Here is a 9,986-nt window from a genome sequence, read left to right on the forward strand (position 1 = left end):
CTCTTCGCATGAGGCGGCCAAAGTACTGGAGTTTCAGCTTTAGCATCATTCCTTCCAAAGAAATCCCAGGGCTGATCTCCTTCAGAATGGACTGGTTGGATCTGCTTGCAGTCCAAGGGACTCTCAAGAGTCTTCTCCAACACCACAGTTCAAAAGCATCAATTCTTCGGCACTCAGCCTTCTTCACAGTCCAACTCTCACATTCATACATGACCACAGGAAAAACCATAGCCTTGACTAGACGGACCTTAGTCAGCAAAGTAATGTGTCTGCTTTTGAATATACTGTCTAGGTTGGTCATAACTTTTCTTCGAAGGAGTAAGAGTCTTTTAATGTCATGGCTGCAGTCACCATCTGCAGTGATTTTGGAGCCCCCAAAAATAAAAGTCTGATACTGTTTCTACTGTTTCCCCATCTATTTCCCATGAAGTGATGGGACCAGATGCCATGATCTTCGTTTTCTGAATGTAGAGCTTTAAGCCAACTTTTTCACTCTCCTCTTTCACTTTCATCAAGAGGCTTTTTAGTTCCTCTTCACTTTCTGCCATAAGGGTGGTGTCATCTGCATATCTGAGTTTATTGGTATTTCTCCCAGCAATCTTGATTCCAGCTTGTGTTTCCTCCAGTCCAGCGTTTCTCATGATGTACTCTGCATATAAGTTAAATAAGCAGGGTGACAATATACAGCCTTGACGTACTCCTTGTCCTATTTGGAACCAGTCTGTTGTTCCATGTCCAGTTCTAACTGTTGCTTCCTGACCTGCATACAGATTTCTCAAGAGGCAGGTCAGGTGGTCTGGTATTGCCATCTCTTGAAGAATTTTCTACAGTTTATTGTGATCCACATAGTCAATAAAGCAGAAATAGATGTTTTTCTGAAACTCTCTTGCTTTTTCCATGATCCAGCGGATGTTGGCAATTTGATCTCTGGTTCCTCTGCCTTTTCTAAAACCAGCTTGAACATCAGGGAGTTCACCAGGGATGTCTGATTTTTTATGTGATAAAATACACATGACATAAAATTTACCATTCATGTTTAAGTGTATAGTTATGTACATTTACACTGCTGTGCTACTGTCTTCAGAATTCAACTGTAGGAATCTGGAATTCTTTACCCTTTAAACAGCCCTGTCCCTATCCTGCCCCAGCCTCTGGCAACCACTCTTTTACTCTCTATAAATTTGACTGTTCAGGTTCCTCATGTAATTGGAATCATGTTCCTTTTGTGACTGACTTATTACACTATTTCACTGAGCATAATATCCTGCTTTCATGTTGAAGCAGGTGTCAGAATTTCCCTGCCTCGCCTTTTTTGCCACATTATTCATTGTAATAATCTATAAATTATTTGGGGTTCTTTTTTGACCACACCCCACAGCATTCAGGATCTTAACCAACCAGGAATGGAACCTCCTACAGTGGAAGCACTGAGTCTTAACCACTGGACTGTCAGAGACATCCCAGAATTTCCTTGCTTTTTAAAATTAAATAATATTCCATTGTATGTATGATATATATATATATATATATATATATTCCCAAAATAAACCCGTGGGTTACTTATACCTTTTGGCTACTGTGAATAATGCTTCTGTGAACAAAAGTGTACAAATATGTCTTTGAACTCTGCTTTCAATAAGATAGGGAATATTTTGAAATCGGGTAGAGAGATCTCCATTGTTTTAGGTCCTCAACTAGGGGTAATAACATAGTGGAAGTACTGTTTTAGAAAGTGACCCTGAGTGTGGCAGCTCAATACAGTCTCCATTTATAGGAAGCATTTCGGAAGCTTTAATATATGCTAGGCATTGTACTACTGCTTTATGTAAATTATTGATATGTCATTGAATCCATAAAATAAACAGCCAGTTATTAACATCATTTTACAAGTGAGGAACCAAGGTTCTGGGATACAGATGGGCTGAGGGGAAGCTCACCAACCATACATACACACAAGTGATCAGAAAACAAACTTCTACAGGAGCTGGGCACCCATGGGCAGTGACTATTCACTTCTTTGGACAAGAATGCTAAAAAACAATAGTTTACATGTGAGAAGAAGGTTTCACAGGAGAAAGAATAGGCCAACAGCAAGAGCTTCCACTCTCAAATTACTGATGTGTGAAAAAGCTTAACACAGCAAACCTGCATCTTCCAAGTTTCCTAAAAGAACGCTCAAGTTTTAGTCCAGGCCTACATATTGCTCTTAAAAATTAAAAAATTCCAGGTAAGTAGATCTTTGTCTATAATAGAAAAAATAATGAGACACACCATTTCCTACTCAACACTTCATCTTTAACTTTTGCTTTCTCAAAAATCCTGTAAGGTCATTTGAAGCAATGAGCTCCATTTAGCAGATGAGTAAACAGAAGACCAGAAAGAGAAAATGATTTGCCCAACGCCTAAGGGCTGATTGGTACCAAGGCTGCAACTGAAACCTGAACCTGTAGAATTCCCACTCTGTGCTTTGAGCGCTCTTACAGCAGTCTGATTGGCCCGTCTGTTCAATTAGTTTCACCTTCCTCAGGGACATGGCCAAGCTCCCAAGAAGCTAGTGTCAGTTAAACAAGGAGTCAGAGAACGTAAGTGCATTATAAACAGCATTAACACATCAAAAATACTCTGTACTGATTGTGCGCCAACCACTGAGCAAAGTAGGAAAAAAATCTTTGTTTTTGGGAAGAGGAGATAGAAAGCAGAGTAGCAATAAATAAAATATGTACTGAGCCAGGTAGAATAAATATGGAAAAACTGAAGCAGCAAATTAATTAAGTGCTGAGGATAGGGAAAGGAATTTCTGTTTAAATAGCACAAGGGGGAGGGGCACTAAGAAGTATACAGCAAATGTGTGAAGCATTTGAGAGAGCAAGCAATGTCCTTTCCCTGGGAGAAGGGCATTCCAGGTAGAGGCCAGTGCAGCAATCCTTCTGAGACAGACGCCTACTATGTTCTAAGAACTGAAAGGCCAGAATGGCAGAAGCAGTGTGTGCGAGGGAAAAGTAGGAAATGAGGTCAGAGGTAAGAGAATGCCAAATTGTGACATTCAGGGGCTTCAGTCCAAATTGTGGATTTCAAGGGCAATGTAAGAATTTTGGCTTTAAGTAAGATGGGGAGCCACTGTCAGGCTTTTAAGCAGAGGAGAAACATGAATTGACTTCTATTTTTTTATTTATTTACTTGAAGTACAGTTGATGTACAATTGTGTTACTTTCTGCTGTGTAGCAAAGTAAATCAGTTATACATATATATATGTTCTTTTTCATATTTACCATTATGATTTATCACAGGATATTGAATTAGTTCCCTGTGCTATACAACAGGACCTTGTTTATTGATTTCTGTTTTTATAGACTCACTTTAGCTTCTATTTTGAGAATAGATTGTAGGGGAGCAAGAGGGGGACAACTTAGGAGACTAGTAAAATACTACAAGTGAGAGACAAGGTGACTTGGGAAAAGTACAAGTAGTGGAAGGGCGAGGTGTCTGTGTACACTCAGGCACATGGATTTGATGGCTCAGTTCATCAAATGAGAGAGAGTCCAGAGTGATTCCCAAGGTTTTTGGCCTGAGCAGTTTGAAGTTGCTATTTATTGAAATGGGGAAACTTATTGAAGTTGGGAATGAGAAGAGACAAGAAATTCAACTTTGGAGATGCATATCAAATTAACACATGGAAATATCAAGAAGAAAGTTAGGCATATGAATCTGGAATTCCAAAAAAAGGTGCAGGCTTTGGGCATGTCGTGGGAGATGCCAGCATTTAGAGAACATTAGAGCCATGAGATCATCTAGATAAGTAGAAATCTGAAAAAATTACCTAAGAACTGAGCCCTGGGGCACTGTAGCATTTAGGGATCAAGATGGTCATGAAACTAGGAAAGGAAATAGAAAGCAGCAACTGAAATAAGAGGAAAAGCAACCAAGTCAGTTAAGTCACCCTTGGAGAGGGAATTGGTGCCAGGATCCTTCTGGATGCTCAAGTCTCTTATTTTAATAACAACATAGTATTTATATATAACCTATGTACATATCCTCCCATATACTTTAAACCACTCTGAATGACTTATATTACCTAATGCAATGTAAATGCTATGTAAATAGTTGCCAGAACATGGAAAAATCAGGTTTTTGTTTCTAGAACATTCTATAATTTTTTAAAAAAATATTTCTGATCCCTGGTTGGTTGAATCTGTGAATGCAAAACTTGAGAATACAAAAGGATCTCTGTACTCACAGCTGTAATTGACTGTTGGCTACAGCTCTGCAATGCTGAGGATGAAAGCCTGCTTGGAACTGGTTCAAAAGACAATTGTAGGGACAGAAGTGGGGATAGGGGGTCAATAGGTAATTTGGAGAAGGAGTTTAAGGTGGGGGGCAGAAAAACCAGGTGATAAAGTGATAGGTAGGCTCAAAAGAGTTGTTTCTAATTATTCACACCCACACATATTTTAGTATTGTAAAAAGACAATTTTTTAATAAACATAACCTCAATGCCATTATCACACTTGAAAAATTAACGGTATAGTACATCCCTCAGTGTCCATGGGAGATTGGTTCCAGAACCTGCAGCAGATAATAAAGTCCATAGATGCTTAAGTCTCACAGTCGGCCCTCCAAATCCAGGGTTCCATATCCATGGATTTAACCAACTTCAGATCCATGAGTAAATGGACCCATGCAGTTCAGCTGTAATAACTGGTATTATCACTACCCTGTCAATCTTCAAATTTCCCTAACTATCCCATAATTTTTCTTGCTACCATGTGTATTGACATATAATTCATATTACATATAATTCATCCACTTAAAGTACACAGTTCGATAGTCTTCAGTACATTTAAAGAGATGTATAATCATCACCCACCCCCCGAAATCCCTATACTCATTGGCAGTCACTACCCAGTCGTAGGCAACCACCAATCTACTTTTTATCTATAGATTTGCCTATTCTGAACATTTTATGTAAATGGAATTGTGCAATATATGACTGGCTTCTTTTACTTAGCATGTTTTGAAAATTCATCTATATTGTAACATGTCATATTACCTCATTCCTTTTTATTGTCAAAATTCCGTTATGTATGTATGCCACATTTTGCTTATCCATTCATTAGCTGATAGACATTAGGTTGTTTCAAACCGGTTATTATACATAATGGCATTCTGAACACTCTATTACAAGATTTTATTTGGACATGGTATAAATCGTAACAATGTTCTTAAGTCAGTATCCCAAGGCAACAGAAATAAAAGCAAAAATAAGCAAATAGAACTTTATCTAACTTAAAAGCTTTTGCACAGCAAAGGAAACTAGAAACAAAACGAAAAGTCAACCTACAGAATGAGAGAAAATATTTGCAAACCATGTGACCGACAAGGGCTTAGTTTCCAAAACATACAAATAGCTCATACAACTCAATAACAAACAACCCAATCATAAAATGAGCAGAAGTCCTAAATAGACAATTCTCGAAAAAAAGGCATACAGATGGCCAACATGCACATGAAAAGATGCTCAGTATTGCTAACTGTTACAGAAATACAAATCAAAGCTACAGTGAGGTACCACCTCACACTGGTCAGAATGACCACCATTAAACAGTCTACAAATAACAAATGTTGGAGAGGGTATGGAGAAAAATGAAACTTCCTACACTGTTGGTGGGAATGTAAGTTGGTACACTATGAAAAACAGTATTGAGATCCCTCAAAAAACTAAAAAAGTGCTACCATATGATCCAACAATCCCACTCCTGAGAATATACCTGAAGAGAACTATAATTCAAAGAGATACATGCACCCCTATGTCCGTAGAAGCACTGTCCACAATAGCCAAGACCTGGGAACAATCTAAACATCCATCAGTTTAGTTCAGTCGCTCAGTTGTGTCCGACTCTTTGTGACCCCATGAACCGCAGCACGCCAGGCCTCCCTGTCCATCACCAATGCCCAGAGTCCACCCAAACTCACGCCCATCAAGTAGATGATGCCATCCAACGATCTCACCCTCTGTTGTCCCCTTCTCCTCCTGCCTTCAATCTTTCCCAGCATCAAGATCTTTTCCAATGAGTCAGCTGTTCGCATCAGGTGGCCAGAGTATTGGAGTTTCATCTTCAGCATCAGTCCTTCCAATGAACACCCAGGACTGATCTCCTTTAGGATGGACTGGTTGGATCTCCTTGCAGTCCAAGGGACTCTCAAGAGCCTTCTCCAATACCACAGTTCAAAAGCATCAATTCTTTGGTCCTCAGCTTCCTTTATAGTCCAACACTCATATCCATACACGACCACTGGAAAAACCATAGCCTTGACTAGACGGACTTTTGTTGGCAAAATAATGTCTCTGCTTTTCAATATGCTGTCTAGGTTGGTCATAACTTTCCTTCCAAGGAGTAAGTATCTTTTAATTTCATGGCTGCAATCACCATCTGCAGTGATTTTGGAGCCCAAAAAAAATAAAGTCAGCCACTGTTTCCATTGTTTCCCCATCTATCTGCCATGAGGTGATGGGACCAGATGCCATGATCTTAGTTTTCTGAATGTTGAGCTTTAAGCCAACTTTTTCACTCTTCTCTTTCACTTTCATCAACAGGCTGTTTAGTTCTCCTTCACTTTCTGCCATAAGGGTGGTGTCATCTGCATAGCTGAGGTTATTGATATTTCTCCTGGCAATCTTGATTCCAGCTTGTGCTTCTTCCAACCCAGCGTTTCTCATGATGTACTCTGCATAGAAGTTAAATAAGCAGGGTGATAGTATACAGCCTTGATGTACTCCTTGTCCTATTTGGGACCAGTCTGTTGTTCCATGTCCAGTTCTAACTGTTGCTTCCTGACCTGCATACAGGTTTCTCAAGAGGCAGGTCAGGTGGTCTAGTATTCCCATCTCTTTCAGAGTTTTCCACAGTTTATTGTGATCCACATAGTCAAAGGCTTTGGCATAGTCAATAAAGCAGAAATAGATGCTTTTCTGGAACTCTTGCTTTTTCCATGATCCAGTGGATGTTAGCAATTTGATCTCTGGTTCCTCTGCCTTTTGTAAAGCCAGCTTGAACATCTGGAAGCTCACGGTTCACGTATTGCTGAAGCCTGACTTGGAGAATTTTAAGCATTACTTTACTAGTGTGTGAGATGAGTGCAATTGTGCGGTATCCATAGACAGATAAATAGATAAAATGTAGTGTGTGTGTGTATATATATATATAATGGAATACCATTCAGCCATAAAAAATAATGAAATTATGCCATTTGTAGCAATGTGGATGCAACTAGAGATTATTACCCTAAGTGAAGTCAGAAAGAGAAATACCGTCTGATATCACTTATATGTATAATCCAAAATATGGCATGGGGCGTCACTGGTGGCTAAGTAGTGAAGAATCTGCTTGCCGATGCAGGAGACATCAGTTCAATCCTTGGTCTGGGGAGATGCTATATGCCTCGGAGCAACTAAGCCTGAGCACAACTATTAAGTCTGTGCTCCAAAGGCTGGGAACTGCAGCTATTGAGCCCACACACTGCAACACTGACCATGAATCTCTCTAGAGCCCATGATCCACAAGAGAAGCCACCACAGTGAGAAGCCCATGCACCGTAGCTAGAGAGTAGCCCCCAGTCACCACGACTACAGAAAATCCCACGCAGCAACGAAGACTCAGCATGGCCAAAAAGTACACGTGGCACAAATGAACCTGTTTATAAAACTGAAACAGACGCATAGCTGTAGAGAAGAGACTTGTGGTTGCCAAGAGCTTGGGGGAGAGGAGTGGACTGGCAGTTTGAGGTTGGTAGATGCAAACTATTACATTTAGAGTGGATTAACAACAGGGCCCTAATATAAGAGAAGAATGTATACATGTGTATAACTGAGTCACTGCTGTATAACACAGACTGGCACAGCATTGTAAATCAACTATACTTCAATAAAAAGAAAACAATTGGCCATAAATACACGGGTTTATTTCTGAACTGCAAATTCTATTCCACTGATATGTGTTCTTACATATGTGCCAGTACTATACCATTTTGATTACTGCAGTTTTGTATTAAGTTTTTAAAATCAAGCAATGTAAGTCCTTCAACTTTATTTTTCTTTTTGGATTGTTTTGGTATTTGGAGTTTCTTGAATTTCCATATAAATTTTGCTATCAGCCTGTCCATAGTTGTAGTTTTGATAAGAATTGCTTTGGCTCTGTAGAGCAGTTTGGAGAGTTTTGCCACTTGATATTAAGTCCCCTGATTCATGAATGTGGAATATCTTTCCATTTATCTGAATTATCTTCATTACTTTTAACAATGTGTAGTTTTTATAGTAAAACTTCTGCAATTCATTTGCATAATATCTATTCCTATATATTTTCTTTTTCGGTGCTATTGTAAATGGAGTCTTTTTTTCATATGTAATTTTATTTTTTACTTATTTGGCTGTTCTGGATCTTCATTGCTTTAGTTGCGGGGGTGGGGGCAGGTGTGGAAGTCTCCCTAGCTGCGGTGCAAGGGCTTCTCATTGCAGTGGCTTCCCTTTCCGTGGAGCGCAGGCTCTAGGGCACGCGAACTTCAGTAGTTACGGCACACGGGCTCTGTAGTTGCGGCTCCCAGGCTCTAGAGCTCAGGTCAGCAGTTGTGGCGCATAGGCTTAGTTGCTCCTCGGCATGTGGGATCTTCCCGGCCCAGGAATTGAACTCATGTCTCCTCTGGGGCTGCTTTCTTGTAGGTGTGGTGGGACCGTGGAAGAAACATTTCCCAAATGGGATGCAGACAGCAGAGGTAAGCACTGGTTCACCCCACCAGCAACTATGACTGCAGCAGTGGCGGCAACGCCAAGGAGGGAGGCTGAGTCTGAGATTGTGGCTCAGCTCTGGGCTGCTGCCGATGTAGCCGCCTCCCTGGGATTGTTTTCTTAATTTCATTTTCAGAATGTTCATTGTGAGTGAACATAAAAATATAATTAATTTGTGCATATTAATCACGTATCCTACAACCTTGCTGGACTCACTTATTAGATTCTTAGTGGCATCCTTGGCATTCTCTATATACAAAGTCATGTCATCTGCATATTGATTTCTTTTTTTTTTTTTTTTTTTTGGTCATGCTACACAGCCTCCAGGATCTCAGTTCCGTGACCAGGGACTGAATCTGGGCCACAGCAGTGAAAGCCCAGAATTCTAACAACTAGGCAACGAGGGAACTCTTAAGGAAATTGATATTCTTTTTCATTCTTCCTTTCCAATCTGGATCCCTTTTATTTCATTTTCTTGTCTAATTTTCCCAACTAGGACCTCTGGTACAATGTTGAATAGAAGTGTTGAGAATGGACATCCTTGTCTTGTTCATGATCTTAGGGAGAGAACGTTCAGTCTTTTACTATTACATGATGTTAGCTGTGGGTTTTTCACGTATGGCCATTATCAGATTGAGGATGGCCTCTTCTTAGTTTGTCTAGAATTGTATTAATATTGTGTATTACATTGATTTTTAAATGCCAGACCAAGCTTGGATAAATCCCACTTGGTCATGTATATAAACCTTTTAATACGTTGCTTAATTTTTTATTTGCTAGTATGTTGCTGAAGACTTTTGCATCTATATTCATAAGATATATTGGTCTCTAATTTTCTTGAGATGTCTTTGGTTTTGGTACCAGAATAATAATGGCCATACAGAATGAGTTGAGTTGATTTGAAAAGTATTCCCTCCTCTCTTTTTTTGTAAGAGTTTTTAAAATATTGCCATTTATTCTGTCTTAAGTGTTTCAATTGTGTGCTGTACTGTGCTTAGTCGTTCAGTCGTGTCCGACTCTTACGACTGCATAGACTGTAGCCCGCCAGGCTCCCCTGTCCATGGGATTCTCCCGCAAGAATACTGGAGTGGGTTTCCAGTTCCTTCTCCAGATGTTTCAATTATTCAATCATTACAAGGAATAAAATAATGCCATCTGCAGCAACATGGACAGACCTGGAGATTATTATGCTAAGTGAAGTCAGTCAGGC

The sequence above is a fragment of the Ovis canadensis genome, chromosome 2, assembly GCF_042477335.2.
Source record: "Ovis canadensis isolate MfBH-ARS-UI-01 breed Bighorn chromosome 2, ARS-UI_OviCan_v2, whole genome shotgun sequence".
Taxonomy (NCBI): domain Eukaryota; kingdom Metazoa; phylum Chordata; class Mammalia; order Artiodactyla; family Bovidae; genus Ovis; species Ovis canadensis.